Source organism: Mauremys reevesii, linkage group 4, assembly GCF_016161935.1.
Source record: "Mauremys reevesii isolate NIE-2019 linkage group 4, ASM1616193v1, whole genome shotgun sequence".
Classification (NCBI taxonomy): domain Eukaryota; kingdom Metazoa; phylum Chordata; order Testudines; family Geoemydidae; genus Mauremys; species Mauremys reevesii.
This window is the reverse complement of record NC_052626.1, coordinates 149661346-149682657: the sequence shown is the minus strand read 5'-3', so window position 1 is coordinate 149682657 and position 21312 is coordinate 149661346. Positions and strand designations below refer to the sequence as shown.

The window sequence follows — 21312 nt, the reverse complement described above, 5'->3', positions numbered from 1 at the left end:
TCCCAGTGCGCCGGTCCCCACACTACCTGCCTGCCAATAGTACCCACAGTCCCCTGCACTAATTGCCTCTCCCGTGTCTCCCTCCCAGGATGGGAAGGACAGATCCTGGATGGGCCGGGAGGAGGAGCCCCTGGAGGGGTTCGTGGCGAGTTGGCACCCGCAGCGCCACCAAGGGTGTGGGCCTGGAGTCAGCCCTTCTGGGTCCCCACCGAGCGGGGAAGGTGAGTGGGAAGGGTGTGGAAATGGGGTGGGGATGAGTGACCCCAGCAGATCTCTCCTTGGGAGCAGAGCAGCCAGAGGCTGGGGGACTCAGACCGGGCCTGGGAGGGGAGGCAGGGAGCACAGTGCCCCCTGGGGCTGGGTCTCACTGTGCTGGGGCATGCAGGGGCAGATCGGGAGCTGGCGTGTGACCGGCCCGTGGCTCCCCAGGTGGCCGTGGCTGGTCGACACCGAGGGGCTCCATGGACATCGCCAGAGACACGGAGACCAGCGCCAAACTCTCCGCCCTCTCCATGCTGCTTGGCTCCTACCAGGTAGGCACTAGGCGCGTGCTGTGGAACGGGCAGGGCTCAGCAGGCGCCTCCCTGGCAGCCAGGGCCGGCCCCATGCCCCAGGTTGGCACTAGGGGCGCTGTGCTGGGAACGGGCTCAGCAGGGGCGCTCTCCTGGCAGCCAGGGCCGCCCCGATGCCCAGGTTGGTACTTAGGGCGCTGTGCTGCTGGAGTGGGTCATGCGGGTTTCTGCATCTCACCCTGTCCTCTCTGATTACTTGCAGATCCTGAATGTTTCCAGCCAGATAAAGGACCCTGATCTAGAATATCTGGAGGTGAAGCAGGGAGAGGGCAGGACGTGGTGCTATTCTCATACAGCCCTCAGGTTCCCTCCCACTCTAGGGTACAGATGTGGGACCCACATGAAAGCCCCACCCCCAAGCTTAGTTCTACCAGCTTAGGTTAAAAACTTCCCCAAGGCACAAATCCTTCCTTGTCTTTGGATGGGTATTGCTGCCACCACCCAGTGAGTTAGACAAAGATTCAGAAAGGACCACTTGGAGTTCCTGTTCCCCAAAATATCCCCAAGCCCCTTCATCCCCTTCCTGAGAGGCTGGAGAATCATATACCAACCAAATAGGTTAACAAGGTGAGCACAGACCAGATCCTTGGGTTTCTAGGACACTTGAAAACAGAACTTTATTATTTTATAAAGAAAAAGGAAAAGAAACACCTCTGTAGAATCAGGATGGAAGGTAATTTTACAGGGTAATAAGATTCAAACACAGAGGATTTCCCCTCTAGGCAAAACTTCTAAAGTTACAAAAACAGGAACAAACCTCCTCTTAGCATAGGACAATTCAAGCTAAAACAGAGACAACCTAACACATTTCCTTGCTATTACTTACAATTTGTAATCTTAGATGCTTAGTTCAGGTCTGGCTTTGGGAGATGTATTTTCCTGATGACCCGGAGAGAACACAGAGAGAGAGACAAAACAAAACCTTCCCCACAGATTTAAAAGTCTCTTCTCCCCTCATTGGTCCTTTTGGTCAGGTCCCAACCAGGTTATTTGAGCTTTTAACCCTTTACAGGTAAAGGAGGGATTTTATGCCACCCTTAGCTGTATGTTCAGGACACAGCCCCAATGGGGTCATCTGCCCACTCTACAGCTGGAGAAACTGAGGCCCAGAGAGAATCAGTGACTTGCCTGAGGTCAATGGGGGAGTTTGTGGAACAGCCAGAGATAGGAACCCAGGAGTCCTGGCTCCCAGCCCCCGATCTAACCACTAGACCCCACTCCTCTCCCAGCATTGGGGATAGAACCCAGGAGTCCTGGGGCTGTATCCAGCAGGGCCCAGCTTCTGTGTTGCTCCAGGGCTGAGTCGCGCCTGCCCGAGCCCAGGCTTACTGAGAACAGGGTGCTACAGGACTCTGGGAACGTCTCAGTATTTGGTATCTTGGTCTAATCTGTTCCTACCATTGGTGGGCATGGGGGTAAACAGAGCCCCTGGCCATGGGGCAGGGAGAGGGGAACCTCGACTTGCAGTTCTGCTCTTTGGCCCCTAGGTGTCTCTGCACCACAGGGAAAGCCGGGACCCTGGTGCCAGATCCAGACCAAGCTGGAGCTGCAGCCGTGTGTGTGTGTGTGTGTGTGTGTGTGTGGGGTGTTTGTTGGTAGGATTTCCACCCCCGCATCCACCCCCAGGGCACATGCTGCCTCTCTGCCCCAGAGATCCCAGACTCACCCCCCTGCCCACACTGCTCTGCAGAAGTTTCTGCACGTGGCCGAAGAGGTGGGAAAGGAATACGGGCTGGAGCCCATCCAGGTGAGACAACATCCCCATCCCCCGCCCTGCCCCCAGCCACCCCTGCCCCACACCCGAGGGGTTCACCCTTCCTCCTGACATCGTCCCGCCTCCTGCAGCACCTAGACCTGCTGGTGCGGACTGGAGCAGCTCCACGCTCCTTGGAGGCGACGGTGGGAAGAAGCATCTGAGAGATGTCCGACAGGTGACTGTGGGGAATGGGCATGGGGTCTTTGCCCCTGGAGCAGGGGTTGGCAACCTCTCGGAAGTGCCGTGCCAAGTTCCATTAATTTAAGGTTTCATGCCAGTAAAGGTTTGACATGCCGGACCGCACGGGTGGCAGACAGAACCACAGACCGGCAGCGGATGAGCGCTTGGTATGGGGATCCATCCACTGGCCTCTGCTAGCCTGGGTCCCGGCTGCCGGCCCAGTTCAGGCCGCTGCCGCCCGGTTGTGTCCATCCAGGCCGGCAGCAGGCTGAGGGGGCCACTGGCCAGGACCCGGCTGGCAGCAGCGTGCCACCAAAAATCAGCCCGTGTGCCGCCTTTGGCACGTGTGCCAGGTTGCCGACCCCTGCTCTGGGGTGCTGGCTCCGATCCGCCCCCATGGCGAGGCCTGCTGGTTCGGGAGCAGGGAATGGGTCCCTGGGCATTTCCTCTGTTGATGTCTCACTTTGCCGATTCGCCCGGCTCCGGCAGATGCTGGCGGCGACGCCCTGCAACACCCCAAGGCCCTGGAAGTGCTGAGCAGAAGCAGCAGCCGCTGTTACCTGATGCCCTTCCCCGGCAAGCGGATCATGACTGGAAACCGGGGAAGCCTGAGAGGTAACGGACCCTGGACAGCGGCTCTGAGCCTGGGCAATGGGGCGCCTCCGTCTCTGCCGGGAACGGGCCGTGGGGATGCTCCTGCCCAGGTTCATTGCCATCTCCCTCCCCTTGGCAGACATGGACGAGGATTTCCGGGACACCCTGAGGGACTATGTCACCGCCCTGGTGGGCTCGGTCGGTCAACACATCTGGAGGGACCGGCACGGGGAGCTGCTCACTGGGACACAGCTCGCTGCCAAGATAAAGGTGGAATTGGTCTCAGTAGGGCGCTGTCCCCTGGCAGTCAGGGGCTCCCCAATACCCCATGGTGGCACTAGGGGCGCGTGCTGCGGGAGCGGGTGGGGGTCAGACGCCTCCCTGGCAGTCAGGGCTGCCCCAATACCCCGTGGTGGCACTAGGGGGCGCTGTGCTGCAGGGAGCGGGGTGGGGGGTCTGTAGGGACTCTCCCCTGGCAGTCAGGGCTGCCCCAACACCCCATGGTGGCACTAGGGGCGCTGTGCTGCGGAGCAGGGTCGGGGCTTAGCCCTTTTGCTGCTGAATTTTTGTGAATTAAGAATCGGGTCGATTTCTATCCTAGCAGAATCCCAGCTTGAATGATTCTGCTGAGCCTTCCTACATCATCCAGGAAAGTTCTTCATTTCCGCCAAACTGATTCCCACCGTTGTCTTATGGCCGCCCCAGCTGCCCTGCCCCAGAGGTGGATGTTAGATGGGTTGGGATCTGACAGAGAATTCTTTCCTTGGTTCTGGCTGGTGCGTCTTGCCCACATGCTCAGGGTTTAGCTGATCACCATATTTGGGGTCGGGAAGGAATTCTCCTCCAGGGCAGATTGGCAGAGGCCCTGGAGGTTTTTTGCCTTCCTCTGCAGCATGGGGCACGGGTCACTTGCTGGAGGATTCTGTGCAGCTTGAGGTCTTCAAACCACAATTTGAGGACTTCAATAGCTCAGACATAGGTTAGGCGCTAGGGTTTGTTACAGGAGTGGGTGGGTGAGATTCTGTGGCCTGCGTGCAGCAGGAGGTCAGACTAGATGATCATAATGGTCCCTTCTGACCTTAAAGTCTATGAGTCTATGAGGTGGCTGCATTCAGCGCCAAGCAGCCGCCCCATGTTCACATTTTCCTAAGCCCCGTGGAGTCTGTATTGTGATTTCAGCTTTCCTTGCAGAAATTCTCTGATCTGATGAAGAAACATCACTGTGGCTTCTCCTCTCCCGCTCAGGTACCTTCTCTGTCTGTCTCTGCCTCTGACCTGATCCAGGGATGCCCACCTCCTGAATTCACTTCCATGCAAACTGCTTCCTACTTTGTCGTACTCCTGCTGCTTCGCCCGAAGGTGGCTGCAGCTCATGTCGGGCAAACCATCCCCCTGTGGGGTTGCTGTGAGGCTATTCCCCAGCTGCCTCACCCCAGAAGTGGCTGCATCTCAGCACTGGGTGAGCCATCCCTGTGCAGTGTTGCGTGTGGCTGTTTCAGATGCTCCACCCAGAGGTGGCTGCATCTCAGGAGTGTGTTTGGTTTTTTCCCACGCAGCCAAACGCACAAAAATTTTAGTTAATGGCGAAATATCAAAAGCCGAAATACTTCATCTGGAAATGCCTCTGTGGTGTCTCATGGGAATAATAGTTTGGCTCGGCATGCTCCCTTTTCTCCCCTTAAATCAGCTCTCTGATGGGATTGCAGTCCCATGATGCACCACAGAGGCCGGAGATGGTGCATCGCGGGGAGTCCCTGGCTGTGGGGCATCATGGGGCTTGTAGTTTGGGTGCCTGGCTTCAGGCTGAGCTGCTGAAGTGGCTCATGGGAGTTGTAGTCTCACGCTGGCTAGTGGCATCACTCTGTTACGTGAGGTTGCTGCGGTGGACGCTGCAGCCAGTAGGTGGAGATGGGGCCCCATAAACTGTGGCTCACCCCAGCCGTGTCCTCCCGCAGATGGCCATCACCTTCCACAACCAGAGAGTCCTGGACAGGGCCAGCGCAGACCACGCTGTGTTTCTGAAGGAGAAGGTGAGTCTGGGGTGGGGGTGTCAGTGCCCCAGCCAGAACCCCAGGAACCATCCCAGCGAACGCCACTGGCTGTGGGCTTGGGGCAGGGAGATGGGACCTCGTATCTCTATGAAGGCCACGCTGGGGAGCTGAGATGAGAGGCACCCTGCACTGGGGTTGTGTATGTGCGTGGGGATAATGTTTGCCCTGTGGCCAGCTGCAGTAGTGGAGGCATCATGGCCCAGGTGGAGCATGGACTGTCCAGGACTAGGAACTCCTGGATTTTGTCCACTGCAATGCCGCAGAGTCCCCTGGGTGAGTCACGGAGTCTCTCTGGACCCCAGTTTCCATCTAGCAAAGGAGGAGAATGACCCAGCATTCGGGGGTTTTAGCCTGTGAGCTTTTTTGGGTCAGGGATGGCCCTCACTGAGTTTGTGTGCCAGGCCCAGTGTGAGGGGACCACCATCCAGGCTGTCTGTGCCGCGCCCAGCGCGTAGGGGACTCCTGACCTCAGTCCAGGTCTGTGCCGCGCCTGAGCGCGAGGGGGCCCCATCTCAGTCCTGGTGTGCTGCCATGCTCGGCACGAGGGGGCTCCCTGATCTCCGGCCGGGTGGGTGGGGTCTGTGCAGCTGCTTCCCTTTCTAACGCTCTTGGCCGCCTCTCCCGGCGGGCGAGGACGGCGACTCCCTGAACCCGACCGACTGCCTGAAGGTGCGGCCGAGCAAGATGGCGGTGGAGCAGTTCGAGAGAGCGGCGCGGGCAGTTGCTGTGGCGGTGCCGACAGACATGCAGGAGCCGGCGCCGAGAAAAGAGGCCTCTGCTGATGGAGCTGGAGGAGTTGACAGGGGCAGGAGGCTGAGACCTTCTCTGGAGACCTGCACAGAAGCGGCCAGCTTTCAAGATATTTGCCATTTTGGCAGGCGGGCACGGGGTGGTGGTTTGGGTCCGTGGGCGGAGCTGTCGGTGCCGGGATCGTGCGATCGCCGCCGCTGTCGCCGCTGCCGAGGCGTGTTGTGGCTATTTGGGCGCGACAGGTGCCGCGCCGATCGCCGTGGGTGGGGAAGCGTAAGTGGGCGGCGTGGGTGGGAATATCACCGAGGGATAGGCAGAGGGCTGAGGCTGCTGGTGGCGGGAGGAGGAGTGGGACAGAAACTGAGGATTTATCAGACAACACACCCCTGATCTGATCCGTGTCCCTCCCTTCCCAAATTGGGGCTGACGAATCAGGTGATGGGGCTGCAGTGTGGCCCAGTGACACGTCCCCAGAAGCCACCCCAGAGCAGGAGCCATCGCCCAGATTCTAAGAAGGGATGTTTAGATCCTCATCATCTGACCTGCTGTGCCACCCAGGCTGAGAACGCCGCCACTTCCTCTGCGCTGGGTCTGACATCTCCCTGCTGCACTAAACCATCTCCGGACAGGCGGCCAGTCTGTGGCTCGGGAAGCCAGAAGAGACGTGAGACCCCACCGCTTTCCCACTGTGAATCACCCGCTGCTGTGAAAACCGTGCCTCGCTCTCCGATGGGAGTGTCTCTGGCTTTAACTTCCAGCCCTCGGTTCTCACTCTGCCTTTCTTCCGACGTTGCAGGGCCACCCGCAGCAACGTGAAATGCTTGAAACGCCGCCGACGGTCCTGTCTCGAGGATCACCTTTCGCTGGGGTGATAACGGTGCTCCTGGCTGAGTTCCTACAACAGCAGGCGGTGGTGTTCGTCCTGGGGGACAGATCTCCCAGCCGCCCCTCTGAGCGGGAAGGCGGATCCAGGAGAGGGCACAGGAAGATGTGGGCTTCTTTGCTCTACCATGGGCTTCCTCTGTGACCTTTTGTGCCAAAGTCCCTTAGTTGCTCCGTGCAGGCCTCAGTTTCCCATCTGTCTAATGAGGGTAATAATGCATTGGAAGATGGCGAGCGGTTTGAGCTCCACTGAGAGGAAGCGCCATCCAGGAAAAAAAAACAAGCATCGTTATTTATTCGGGCGGGAGGGCTATAAAAACCATCCGAAGCTAAAGGGAAATTGGTCTCCACACCCATGGACGCTGGCCGAGCAGGGGACACCTCTGCCATTTCCACAGGAAGGCTCAGCTCCCTCTTCAGTGCTGGTGAAAGGCCAGGACTCTGGGCATGGGGATTTCAACCAATGAGACCTCGGGCTGGCGGGATCCTCCAGCTGTTCCACGCCAGCCTCCAGAGCAGGTGCTCACGTTTATCCTGATAGGACCCCTCTAGAGGTACATGGGTCAGCTCCATCCTGGCCTGGCCGGGTGAGTCGGAGCGCCCCTTCCTCACACATGAGATCTCCAGGCCTGGGTAACACAGGCATGCATCCTGCCCTGAATTTTCAATTCCTGCTTGAACTAGAGCTTACATGTTAGAGAAACTTCCCATCCTCGATTTAAAAATGGCCAGTGATGGAGAATCTGCCACAACCCTTGGGGAATTGTTCCGTTGTTCTCACTGTTAAAAAATTTCCACCCATTTCCAGTCTGAGTTTTATCTAGCTTCAACGTCCAGCCATTGGCGCATGTTAGGCCTTTCCGTGCTAGACTGATTTGATCCATTATCAAACATTTGTTTCAGGTGGGTACTTATTGCGCTGGGATCCAGTTTCTCTTCACCTCTTAACCTGCTCTTTGTTGAGTCCTATCTTCCAAGAACTCGTTGAAATTTAATATCAGGGCTGCAGGTTTTCAGAGGCTGCAACCTTGGCATAGCAAGAGAAAGCAGAACTCCTTGGTCTGCAAAGTTATCCTGCTGGAAGCGTACAATAACAGGTCTTGGGCGAGGATAGTCTCAGAGCAGTGGAGGCATTTACACAATTTCCTTGTGCCTCAACAGGTGGAAAGGTATTTGGTGTAATGTGTTAGTGTCAATGCACAGATGAGTGTGTGCGTGTCAAGCACCTGTAAATGACTGGCCGTGGGAGTGCTAAAGAGTAATCGCCCAGATTTAAGTAACTGTGAAGGTGTGATCCATCCAACCTTGAACGGTGAGTTCCTGGTTTTGGGAGAAGCTCTCACAGAAACGGTCAGGGCCCTAATTCGGTTAGGGGAAGATACGGTGCTGCTTATCGGGCAAGTGCTTTTGTTAATATTCGTATTCCTGTGTTTAAGGGAAACACAGAAGGGGAAACAGATTAGTCACTATATAGAACTAGTCCATTGAAACAGGAATTTCATAGATTCTGAGGGCACAATTAGGAGGTAAAAGATAATTTGGCTTCAATCCTAACTGATCCAGCTAGCGGAGCTGATTAAGGCCTGTTGTGGGTTTATACCAAAGGCGGGCGACTCCCTCCTCTTACATTCCCTCTTTCCGATGTCAGGATTGAGTCTCGCTGCTTCGCTTGATGGAAATATATGGGGCTGGAAGGGACCCTGAGACGTCCTCGCCCAGCCCCGGCACTGAGGCAGGACCAAGTAACTCCCAGACCAGTCCCTGACGGGGGTTGTCCCGCTGCTCTTGCAAAGCCTCCAGTGCCGAGAGATTCCACAACCCCCTCAGTCACCGAGTGCAGGGCTTGGCTGGCATTAGGGCTACACACACTTTTATGACGTCCCACCCTCACCCCTGGCCCCACCTGTGCTGGAAGCACCGAGAGCGCTGGGGGAGAGAGACGTGAATGGGGGGAGACTGGCCCCAGGCTTCTCGAGGGGAAGCCAAGGGTTAAGGATTGCTACCCACCTGTAACCTCCTGTGGGGTGAGAAAACTGCTTGACCTAATGCTGGCTGGTCTAATAAAGGTTAAGATTTAAAGTCTGAGCTTATCTTTTATTTTCTTTGGTAACTAGCCCTGATGTTTTGTGCTCACTACATACAGTCACTGACATCTCCCTTTCCGCAGTTAATAAACCTGTTTTATATTAACACTAAACCAGCAGTTTTGCTGAAGTGCTTGCAGAAATCTCAGCTCAGCTTACAGAGGCTGGTTTGTCTCCTCTCCACAGCGAGGGAGTGGCAGACTGGGTAATAAAACTTACACTGGTCGGGCTGCTGAGCTGGTCCAGCTCCAGGTGCAAGGCTGGGGTTTGGGAGGTTTGCTGACGCCTTTCTCTGTGCGATTCAATGAGTGGCCTTTAAAATCCTTCCTGGCTAATCCCCGATACCCCAGTGCTGAGGGGAGAGGCCCTGGGCCAGAGTCCAGGAACGTGCCTGGTAAACAGGCTCAGCCTATGTGCCAAATTTAGTGATTTTTGGCTGTCTCCTGGTCCCAAAAGAAAGGTGGGAGGATTGAAGAGAAAGTACCAATGGGGAGAGGCCAATGCTCTCCAGTCAGCCTGATTGACAGGGCAGGCCGGCCAATGAGGGAGTCAGGAGCCCAGAGGCCTGCTCTCCTGTGTGTGAGCTGGAGCTGCCGGAGCCAGAAGGGGCAGAGCTAAGTGGAAAGCAGCAGCCTGAGCTGGGGCCGGCAGAGCCAGGAGCTGGGACAGCAGAGACCAGGGATACGGGGCCGACCTGCAGGAGGGGAGCCGTGAGGCCAGAGTCAGGATGGTCGGACGCTGGCCATGCCCCATGTAACACTGCAGCTGGAGCCTGGGGAGTGGCTGGGGAGAGCGGGGAGGGGGTTGGGCAGAGAGCCCAGGGCAGGAGACATCGCCTGACGAGGGGCCCGCCGCTTGGCCCTACTCAGAGGACATGAGCCCACCAGAGGACCAATACTGGGGAGAAGGGTCCTGTCCCCAGAGCCTGAGAGGGATTAGGCGCTCGAATTTCTAATCTGCCAAGGGGGTGCTCCACCCCGCCCCAATCCCTCTACCCCCTGCTCCCTCAATGTCCCCGCCTCTGCCCCTTTCCCACCCCCTGCTCTGCTCCCTTCTTCTCCCGCCTCTTCCCGAAAAGCACGCTGGGCTCGCTCCTCTCCTCTGCAGCACCTCCTAACGCCGGGAAACAGCTGTCGGTGGCAGGCAGGAGGTGCTGGAGGCAGGGACAGGTGCTGATCGTGTGGGGCCCACTGACAGGCAGGAGGCGCTGGGGGAGGCAGAGGTGTTGATGGGGGCTGTCGGGCGGGTGCTGAGCACCCAGCATTTTTCCCCTGGCTGCTCCAGACGCCCCGAGCACCCACGGAGCCAGCGCCTGAGGGCGTGTGGGCACCGCCAGAGCGAGTGTCTGACCTGCGGTGGCCTCGCAGCGCAGCCAGGCCGGGCAGGCGGCTGGGACGTGTGAGGAGCAGCCTGTGACTTTCCTTTCAACCCCAGAGATGGTTGTTTAGTCGTCCTGGGCCCTTCGGTGGGGCCCCTGTTCTTTAACTTCTTCCCGCTTCCCTTATTTTCCTCACCCTGGCGGCTGGTCTGAACTTCACTGCAGAGGCCAGTGTGGTCGTGGGACGCGGCCGGGCGCAGAGCGAGCGCCCGGGTGGACGCCTGGTCCTCTCCTGAGCGACCCACGCCAGACTGGGTGAACCCGGGCCCAGCCTTGTCAGGGTGAGGAGGTGGAGTCCACGTGGGGCGCCCTGCAGGTAGCAGGCAGTGGGAGGCCTCTGGGTAAAGGGAACTGGAGCGAGGACTCAGCCCATTCACCTGGCCCAGAGCTACTGGGGCCCTGCAGAACCAGCCGGCTCCAGGAGCCGCCTGAGAGCCCAGCCGCGCTCAGGTTACGGAACTAGAGAGTGAAAGTGGACTGAGGCAGGGAGCTGCCAGCCGGGCCTGTGCAGAGACACAGAGAGCCAGGAGGCAGAGGGGAAACCCAGAGACAAACGGAGAATAAAACCACAGGGTCTGCGTTGGAGTCTGCTCACCGGGTGAGCTACAGGAAGAGCTGTGGGAAGAGGGAGCCCAGGGATGGGCTGGCAGGGCTGGCGTGGTCGTGGAGTGAGGGCACCCAGCAGAGCTCTGGGGCAGGTGGGCTGGGCTGGGCCAGCAGGGGCTGTGGGTCAGACATCGGGGGCACTGGGCACGTGGCTTTCTCTGGCCAGATGCACTTGTTCAGGAGCCCCCAGTGCCCTGTGTAAGCTGGGGCGGGGCAGATTCAGGATTTTTTGCCCAACGAAAGCCCTCTAATAAGAACAACAGGAGCAACTGCAGCTGGCGCTTCGGAGGCCCTTGGCCGGCTCGACAGTCTCACCCCACGGCTGACCCCATGTCCTGGGCCGGGTGCTCAGCGGGGCCTCGGGAGCTGGCCTCCCAGGAATCCCAAAACCCAGAGCAGAGGAGACTTTGCCAGCCCTGCCTAAAAATGGAGAGTGGCTTCCAGCGCACAGCAACTGACTGGAAACTTACCAGCAGTGGTGAAAACTCAACAATGGAAACCCAGGAGTCCTGGCTCCAGGCTGCCCGGGAGGGCATGGAGGCAAGTGGGGCAACATTTGCCCCAGGAACCCAGCAGGGGGCCCCACCACGAGAGTTTTCGGGCCTCTGGAGCAGGGTCTCACTCCGACCTCTCGGGGCCCTGAAACTCACAGGGCCTGGGCCCTTGAGCTTCTCTCCCACCACCGGGACTACCAGCCAAAGCAGGGGCCCCTGCCGCCGGGCTAGACCCCAGGCCCCCGGAATCCTCTGGGCAGCCCTGCCTGGCCCCAGCCCCTGCCTAACCACTCAGACTCCTCACTCCTCCCAGAGCTAGGAACAGAACCCCAGGAATCCTGGCTCCCAGCTCCCCTGCTCTAGCATCTTGGGATGGAGCGACCGGGAGTGACATCACCTGCTCCATCTGCTCTGACATCTTGAGGACTCTCTGCCTCCATCGAGTGCGCAGCTCTCTGCCGGGCTGCCTCTCAACTCACTGGAGCGGTCTCAGCCCAGGGACGCCGCTGCCCGAGTGCCGGGCTCCTGCTCCACGGGCAGGATGAACCCAGACACACACGTCAAAACCTGGTGGAGAAAATCACTGAGCACCTGCAGGAAGAGACGGAGACATGAGCACCCACAAAGGGGGAAAAGACCTTTTCCTGTCAGGGGATGCTGGGTCCAACCCAGCCCCAGGGCAGGGACTGGCTGGCTGAGAGGATCAGGAATGGACAAGGGCCTGTCCTCTCTTTTAGAGGGCGCCAGCCCTGATCTGGGCTCCAGTGGTGGGGACTGGCTGGCTCAGAAGGGTGGGGAATAGGGCACAGATTCAGACTTGCAGGGCAGAAGGGACCATCATGATCATCTAGTCTGACGGTCCTGCACATCGCAGGGCACAGAACCTCCCCACCCACTCCTGCAATAGACCCCGAACCTCTGGCTGAGCTACTGACACCTCTCACATCATGGTTTAATGACTTCAGGTTACAGATACTCCATCATTGACACTAGTTCGAACCAGCAAGCCACCCATGCCCCACTCTGCAGAGGAAGGCGAAACTCCCGCGTGAGTGGGTGTTCTGCCAATCTGACCTGCAGGAAATTCCTTCCCGATCCCATATATGACGATCATCAGTTAGACTCGAGCATGTGGGTGAGACCCACCAGCCAGACCCCTAGGACAGAATTCTCCGTAGTAACTCACAGCCCGTCCCATCTCTGGCCGTGGGGATATTTGCTGCTAGCAGTGACAGATCGCTACATGCCATGGGTGGGCAGTCCCATCATCCCATCCCCCATAAACTTATCAAGCTTCCAGTCTTGAAGCCTTCCAGAGCTGGGTGGCTGGAGGGGTATGGCTGCTGGCTGGGAGCCAAGCTCAGCCTGAAGGGGCAGAGCTGGCTGCCAGCAGTGGCGCAGAAGGGAAGGACAGGGCATGGAGCATTGCCACCCTACTTCTGCGCTGCTGCTGGCAGGGCGCCGCCTTCAGAGCTGGGCTCCTGGCCACCAGCTGCCACTCTCCAGCCACCCAGCTCTGAAGGCAGCGCAGAATTAAGGGCGTAAATACTGTGACCTCCTAAAAAAACTGTGACCTCCCACACAATTCCCTTTGGATCATGTGTGTAGACGGGCCTGACTCACTCCTCGCACCTCCTGCTGGTGATTCCTGGGAATTGGCTCGGCTTCAGCCCCACAGCGCCCCCTGTAGGCCAGTGATCCACCTGTTCTGGCCCTGAGTCCCTCCCTGACCCCGGTGCCCTTTCACATGGGGTGCTGCCCCTGGCAGTAACCCCCTTTCTCTCAGGGTCTCCTCCTAGGGAACCCCACCTCTATCCCCACCTTGCCTCAGTGCATGGCCACTGCCAGTCATTGTTCAGCCCCACGCCCTCGGGCAGGCTGCAGGTGCAGATCAGCCACTCAGCACCGGCAAGGAGTGGGTCTGACCTGCTGCCTTGGCCTACCCCTGGGCTGCCCTCTGCAACCCCAGGACCTGTTAGCCCAATGCCAGGCCACAGCCTGGGGCTTTCCAGGCTGGAGCTCCCAGCTCCTCTGCCTTCCCCAGCCCTGCTCCACTCAGGTACCCTGTGTCCAGCTCCCTGCAGCCAGGCCCATCTCCCTAGCAGACAGAGAGAGACTGGATCCTTCTGGCTTCCCTGGCCTTCTTATAAGGTGCCCTGGATTCAGTTTCCTGGGCATGCTGGCCCCAGCTGCAGCCACTTCTGAATCACCCAGCCTAAAGGCTGCTTTCTCCAGCCACAGGCCCCTCCGCAGACTGGAGCTTTAACCCTTCAGGGCAGGGGAGCAGGGGTCCACTCCTGCCACAGGTCAGGACCCCGCAATTTGGAGAAAATGCTGTTTTCCCCATGAAATCTGCACAGTTTCGGGGTAAAAGCACACACAAGATCAGATTACACATGTGGAGACCAGATTATCACCATTCCATGACATATGCTGGCATTGTGAATTTGGTAAGACCCAAGATATATAGACAAATCTCATGTGCTACAAGTTTCTTTAATATTCATGGATGGAGATGATCCAGTCTCCTTCAGCCTGGGTCTCCTCCCCATTAAGCTGTTTGTTTAATCTGGCTTCCATTTGCCAGCCAATTCAGGGACAAATTCTACTCCCGGGTATTCTTGTTCTCAGGTAGCCACAAGTTTCAATACGCTTTATTACAATCTGAGGCCATTATATTTTAGGTGCTGGCCCATGCAGCCTGTATCTTATCTCCACCCCACCTTTCAGCACTCTCATATCCGTCCTAATTTCTTTCTTTCCTTTCTTTTCTTTTTCTTTATAAGGCTACAAGAAACCTTTTCTTTGTTGATTTTTAATTTTTTGCAAGTTCAAACCTGCTTGAAGCCTTAGTGGTAATTTCTCACTTTATCTCTACACGGAATCACTCTCTTTGAGATCCTGGTTCATCCGGGTTTGGCCAGCATAACCTTCCCTAGGGTTTTTCCTGGATGCAGACTCCAGAGAGTTCCTGCATCTTGACAAGCCTCCTCCACATCCAGAGATCCTTCAGCTTTTGCAGGCGCAGGTCACTTCCCTACGCTGTAGACGGTGCTGCCCGTGGGAGCCTAGCTGAGGTCACTCAATCACCATCAAATCAGTGAACTGGCAACCAGAACAAGGCAGACAAAACTCCCCAGCTGGGAGTTATTCCTAATACTCTAGATTTACTCAACCAGCACAGAAACAGCTTCTTAGTATCTCACTGGCATACTCTGTAGTTCAAACACCACAATTCCCTTAAAGTGCCCAGCCTCAGGCCTCTCATCCACTACACACACTTCCAATAATAAGACAGATGATTCCCTGAAAAATCAGATACATACAAAAATTATAGAGGGAACAGCAACCACATCTCATCATATAAAGAAAATAGTTCTTCCAATCCCAAAGGATCAGCCACATACCCAGGTCCAATTATAACTTAGATTCATTACTTCAAAATACAATTCTACAGCCAATTCTTAGTAACTAAAACTAAAATTTATTAAATAAGAAAAGAGCGAGTGTTGACATTAAAAGATCAAATCTACAGACAGACTTGAATTCAATTCTTGAGGTCTCAGACACAGCAGAGATGAGCTTGTAGTTGCTAAAAAGTCCTTTTTAGGAATAGTCCAGTGGATTATAATCCAATGTCCATATTCAGGGTGGCTCCAGTCAGTGACTTTGAGATCTCAATCCTTGTGGCTTAAGGTTTCTCTGAAACCCAAAGCAGATCTGAGATAAGTGATCGTGTCTCAGGTTCTTATACATTTCCAGCAGCCTTCCACTTGAGAAAACAATAGGCTGAACTCTCCTTCCAAAACATCCTTTCCTGGCAGTATTAGCACAGGGTAAGTTATCCATTAAACAGTTCAGAGTACAGGTTAACACAACCTGCAATTATGGCACATAGACACTAATACTATTTCACTCAAGTATCATCATAACTGTTAATATTCCTTTTTTTATCTCTTGAATTAAAGTTATAGCGATAGACAAGCACTTGTTTGCTGGACATCACAAGCCCTGAGCAAACATCTCCCTTTGAGATCTCTCTGCAATGCCGGGCTGCATTTGTAAAGCTCTGTTCATTTTACAGATCTCCTGCAATCCAAACCTGAAGGCCCCCCCATGGGTCAGGTCAGTCGGTGAGGTGAGTTGATTAACTCTTTCTGGCCCTGTCACCTTCTTTGCCAGATATTATATTACACTCATAATGTCACACCTACCTAATTCCCTTCATTTTTATCCAGTTTGCCCGTTTGAAATCCAGGACCCCAGCTGCCAACCTGTTTTGATTTATCCTTCCATTCAGTTAAAACTGAATTAGCTCATGGTCACGCAAACCAAGGCTGCCTCTCCAGCCAGTTCTTCAGTGCGGCCCTCGCCACCGCCCAAGGCTAAATCTAAACTGGGCTGCCACCTCTTCTTGCTTTGGTCAACTGATGTAAAACATCTTCTCAGCTGAAGTCACCCTCCAGGATTCTCAGGATGCTGCCATGATGAGCAGCAGCACTTCTCCAATCTCTGTCCAGAAAATGTAAAGTCTCCCAAGTGGTCACAGAATACCCCAGTGATGGTTATTTCCATTCAGACTATGAAAGGGGTCTCTATCCATATCCAAACTGGATACACACGAGGGCCTGTAGCAGACCCCAGACACTCATCCCAGTGGTGCACTCTGGTAGGTTTCTTCCCACAGTGATTTTTTGGACCCAAACAGATCCTAGTTTTCCACCCATTTCACAATCCCTTCTCCATTTCTTCCTCCGTTCTCGTCATGAACACACAAATGCTGCTCCGCCACCTCTGCCTTCTTCTTTTCTTTCTTTCCTGTACGTCCGGTCATGGGCTGGTTTCCCTCGTCCCACACCCCATAGTTCTGGCTCCTTCCCTTTGTCACACCACCCGCAAGCGTTGCTGAGTTAGACACCCCACTGCTTCCACTTCTGGCTTTGCTCAGATTTCCACACCCAGTTACATGCAGTTGTTTTACCGCCGGTATCGGCTGCCTGACTTCAGTGTTGGAAGAGCTCGTGGCACTATTGTTCCTCTTGTCCATTCTTCCTGCCCCCGGCCTTCCTTTCTGCCCTGCTATGCCTCTCTGATGTGACCCGCTTCCCACTCAGTGTGAGAACCCAGGCCTGGAGATTCCAAAGAGCATCTCCCAGGGTCTTCTAGTTTAAATCCATTTTCACCAGCCTGTGCCAACCTCCATCCCGAACTTGTCTCCATCTCTCCCCACTCCAGGTGGTAAGGCCGTCCCTCCCAATGAGAACAGTGCTCTGTCCGGTGAGCGCCCAGTGGTCGAACATCCCCAAGCTTCCCTCAGCCCCACTCCTGCCTTGAGCCACCTGTTTATTATCACCACAGTGTCTCGCCTTCACTCTCCCTCCTCTGGGACAGGTGGGAGAATCCCACTGAAGATCCCCTGAGCCCCATTTCCTTTTTAAACATCTCCCCAGCCTGGCACAGTCCCTCCATGTGTCCCAAAATGAATCTAGGGCCTTTCCTCCAGGGAGCTACTGGCCTCTGGATCCAGCCCCAGGCAGGGACTGGCTGGCTCAGGGTGGGGTCCCAGTCTTGACCCGGCCTCTGTCCCCTGCAGCAGGGGCCGCACCCGCCGGAGATGGGGCACCCTGTGCAGCTGGTGCATCTGGATTTATGAAGGGGGCCTGACCTGACAAGGAGCGCCCTGAGCCGCTGCCTGGAGCACGGTGGGTGGGGGACGCCCGCCTGCCTGGTGTCCATCACCGGGTGAAGCGCACGTGGAAAATCTCTTCCTGCCACGAACTACCTGCTGCGCCGGCCCGGAGCCCGGTGAGTGTGAACGGGCAGGAGTGAGCTGGGGTGTGAGCGGCCCATCCTGCCCCTGCTGGGGGTCAGAGCGCGCCGACACGGGTCTGTGAGCACACACACCCATCGCATGCGTCTGTCAGCCTGTCTGCCTGGTCGCTGGGTCTGTCTGATAATATTGTCTGGTCCGCCGTCGTTCAGCCCTGAAACTCCCGTGCACGCCTGTCTTCTCTCGGCTGTGTGTCTGTCTGGAATGCAGCGTAGTCTGGGGCCTCTTGTCGACTGTCGGAAACTGAGCACACCTATCACCATGTGACATCCTCCCCTGCCCCACCCTAGTACAATTACTCACCCAGCCCTCCTGTGGAGCTTTCACAGGCTGGAGGCGTGGGGGGAACTGGCATCACTCTTCTCTTCCTCAGATTGACCCTGTCCCTCCATGTTCCTGTGTCCGTGCAGGACGCGAGGGACGGGGCATGGATGGCCTGGGAGGACGAGCCCCTGGAGTGGGGTTCGGAGTGGCATGCTGCTGGACATGCAGCGAGTTAGCGGCCGAAGGCGGTGTGGCCTGAAAGTCAGCTCCTTCTGGGCCCCCACCGAGGGGAAGGTGAGTGGGCATTAAAGCAGAGGAGGTGGTGAGGCCATGGGAGGTGGGAGAAGTGGAAAGGGGAACAGGGTGGGGGCTGGGAACAGCGGGAATGGGGAAATAAAGAGGAACAAGTGGTGGATGGAGACGTGGGAAGGAGGCCCCAGGGGGGAATGGTGGAGAAGATCGAGAGGAGGGAGCCAGCACTGGGGTCGTTGGCAATGAGCTGCCAGGTGCCAGGGGCTGGGCAGGGGGCAGCTCCGGGGGCAGAGGGGCCGGGTGGCTGGACGGCCGGGAGCCGACTCTGGGCTCACTCTGGCCCCAGGTGGCCGTGCTGCTGGTCGAGACACCGAGGGCTCCATGGACATTGAAAGCGAACAAGGAGACGAGCCGCCAAACTCTCTGGCCATGTCCATGCTTGCTCAGCTCCTACCAGGTTGGGGGCTTCGGGCAAAGTGCAAAGGCAGAGCACAGTCTGGGGGCCTTCCAACAGGAAGCATTTCCCCTGGCAGTCCGGCTAATTTATGCCCCATGTCCCGTGGCGGCACTAGGGGCGCTTATGCTCAAGCGGGGTGACGCGGTTGGAAATGGCCTGGGGCGGCCGTCGCTGCATGTTGCTGTAGCTCTGTCTTCTCCTGACTATCTGGCAGATACTGAATATTTCCAATGAGTGTGAAGGACCCAGATCCTCGAGTACCTGGAGGTGAGGCCGGGCATCGCGATGGCAGAATGTCGCCGCAGGCCAGGTTCTCCCGCTAAATTCTAGTCAGGGTTATTATCCCTCCCAGCATGGTCCGTAAAGTGCAAAGCGCTGGGTGGGGAAACTGAGGCCCGATAAAGCAAGAAAACCACTCTCCCACAGTCACGTGGGCCTCTGGACTCAGCACTGTCACCGCACGGCCCAGCCTGCTGGGCTCTTCTGCTCCATGCAGGTAGTCCTGGCGCCAAAGCAACAGGGTCAAGGTTAGGACTCCTCCCTCCTCCAGCCCAGTGCTCACCATCAGTGGGGAAGCTGCTGGGCCTAGCCTGGGGGGAGGTCAAAGCCTGCCTCCTGCGCTGTTCTGCCTCTCCAGTGCCCGGCTCTCCAGCCCCAGCCCCGCTGGGTGCAGCCTCTGTCAGTCTCACCCTTGAAGATGACCAAGTCACCGTCGCCCATGCATATGGCAGATCCCACCCCCTGCACTGCACCCCGGGGATTCTCTGCAGGGAGGGGCTGGCTCCTGGAAGGGCTTTATCTGTGCACACTGCCCTGGGTCCAGGGCTGGCAGAAACGAAATAATGTGGAGATACAGCAGCCCTAGGGAGAGAGCTTGAGCAAGAATCGCCACGCGGTCGGTAGATTGTAGATCACCACTGACCCACCCCCACCTCCATGGAGCACCCCGAGCAGCTGAAGGGGGAACCCTAATGCAAGACTTACTCCTGTGGGGCATGAGAAGCTGGAGGACTCCTTGTGTCCCATGGCCTCCCCTTTCTACTCAATTTTCCTCCTGGCCGGGCAGTGCATCCCACTTCTTTCCACCTCCGTGGAATATAGTATCTGCAGCTCTCCAGCCTTTTGCCTTTGCACTCCGCTGGACTCCTCGCTCTCTGCAAACGGGCGGAGGGAGCGGCTCAGATGGGCGTGGGTGGGGAAGGTGATCAGCTCCCCTTCTCTGGTCTGCCACCCGCAGGATGACCCCAGTGTTTCACTGTGCCTCCCGTGGTCTCCCAGTCACATCTCCCATCACACCCCTGCTCTGCCTTGCTCTGCAGATGTTTGCAGTATGTGGCCAAGAGGTGGGAAAAGAGGACGGACTGAGCCCATCTCCAGGTGAGACGGCTTCCCCTCAATCACACCTGCTTCCTGCACGTGTGTCCCCACACAAACCCCCTCCCTGTGTGTGTGCATTGTGATAGGGACGTTATGTGTAACTCCCTGCCATGCTGCCTGCCACTTAGCAACACAGGCACTACTCCCATATTCACTCATGAGGAGGGCCTGGTCACATGGCGCTGGCTAAGATCCACCATGAGAACAGTGACCTGCCTTGGCAGCGCAGGACCTCTTCAGCCACCGTACTCAGCTCCTCTAGTCTTCTAGGGACGCCGTGCATTAGGCTGGGCTTATGCAGTGATGGGTGGAATCGCTCAGTGCAATGAGTGGTCAGCTGATGACCGCCATTAATCACTGACCCCCAACCATTGGTCCACCACTTCTTTGAGCTGCCCAGGCACTGGAGCTGGTTCCATTAGGACAGGGCAATTGTGTGGCCAATCTCTTCGTGATGCAGGGGGAAGTTTCTCTGATGACCAGGGGATTTAGCTGTGGCTAACTTCCAGACTATGTGGCATATTCTTGACGAGCGCTCCACTACAGCTACTTCACCTGGCTGAGACGATGCTGTCAAAATGGTTGGGTACTGAAGATCCTCCCCACTTCAGAGTGGATGTGTCTGCTCCCATGCACTCCTTTCCACATCCCCTAGGGGTTGAGGTTTTCCTCCAGACATCAACCAGCCTCCCCAACCCAGCATCCCCACCACCAGAGACCCTCACTCCCCGCCTGTCTCCCACCTGAACACAGCAAAAAAAAAAACCTAGACCTGCTGGTGCCGGGATTGAGCAACTTCAGGTCTTTTGGAGCCGAGGGTGGTGGAGCAGCATCTGAGACACGTCAGACAGGTGACTGGGAATCAGAGAAGGAGGAATGGGACATGGACTTTTTCCTCTAAGGGATGATGGCTGGCCCAATGTTTCAAACCAGGGGAGGTGGAGACCCCAGGAGATTGTGTGATGGGTTTTGGGGCCACAAGCGCAGGGCTGAGTTAGGGTGGTGTGGCAAGCAGAATATTTTTCAGGGCCCCGCACCATAGGCAACCCTGCAAAGCTAAATGCCCAGCATGCTTCAGCCCTGGGATGTCCGGGACTCAGGCATCGGCTTCAGCCTTACGTGTGGCTGGAGCTGAAGCTAAAGTCCCAGCTCAAGGAGTGGGAGTCATAAATTTTTTCAAGCAGGGGCCTAAATTGTCTTTTTACGGCCAAAGGATCACCAGCACAAGGTTGAGAAATGTGCTGTGTGCAGGAGTTTAGCTGGGCTGGACGCCTCCAAAGAATCCAATCCACAGTGAGCAACACTGAGAAAAACAGTCAGCAGGGATCTCACCAAGGACAAAATACACCAGACTAACTTCTAATTGCCTTCTAGTGAGAGAGATAACTGGTCTGTGTGGATGAGCGGAAAGCAGTGGATGTGTCATTCTGACTGTAGTAAGTTTTGACACGTTCATACAGCATCTTTACAAAGTGCTAAAGAGAAGTATGGTTTGGATGAATGGACGGTATGGTGACAGAAAACTGCCAGATGGTCGGGCCTGTCGGGCAGTGATCAATGGCTCCATGTTCAGTTGGCACGTATCAAGTGTGGAGTGCCCTGAAGGTCCATCCGGGGCTGGCTTGTTCAATATCTTCAATAACGATCTGGAGTGGATGGTATGTGTGATTGCACCCTCAGCAAGTTTCTGTAGATGACACTAAACTGTATGAGTGTTTGAGGATGCTGGAGTGGTAGGGATAGGATACAGAGGACCTAGACAAATTAGAGGATTGAGCCAAAAGA

The 21312-nt window shown here is 56.4% G+C and overlaps 1 protein-coding gene across 1 annotated transcript in view; it reads left to right on the top strand.

Moving 5' to 3' along the window:
* The window catches only part of LOC120403311 (RING finger protein 112-like), a 65502-nt gene that overhangs the window by 41890 nt on the left and 2300 nt on the right, over window positions 1-21312 (top strand). The window lies entirely within an intron of this gene.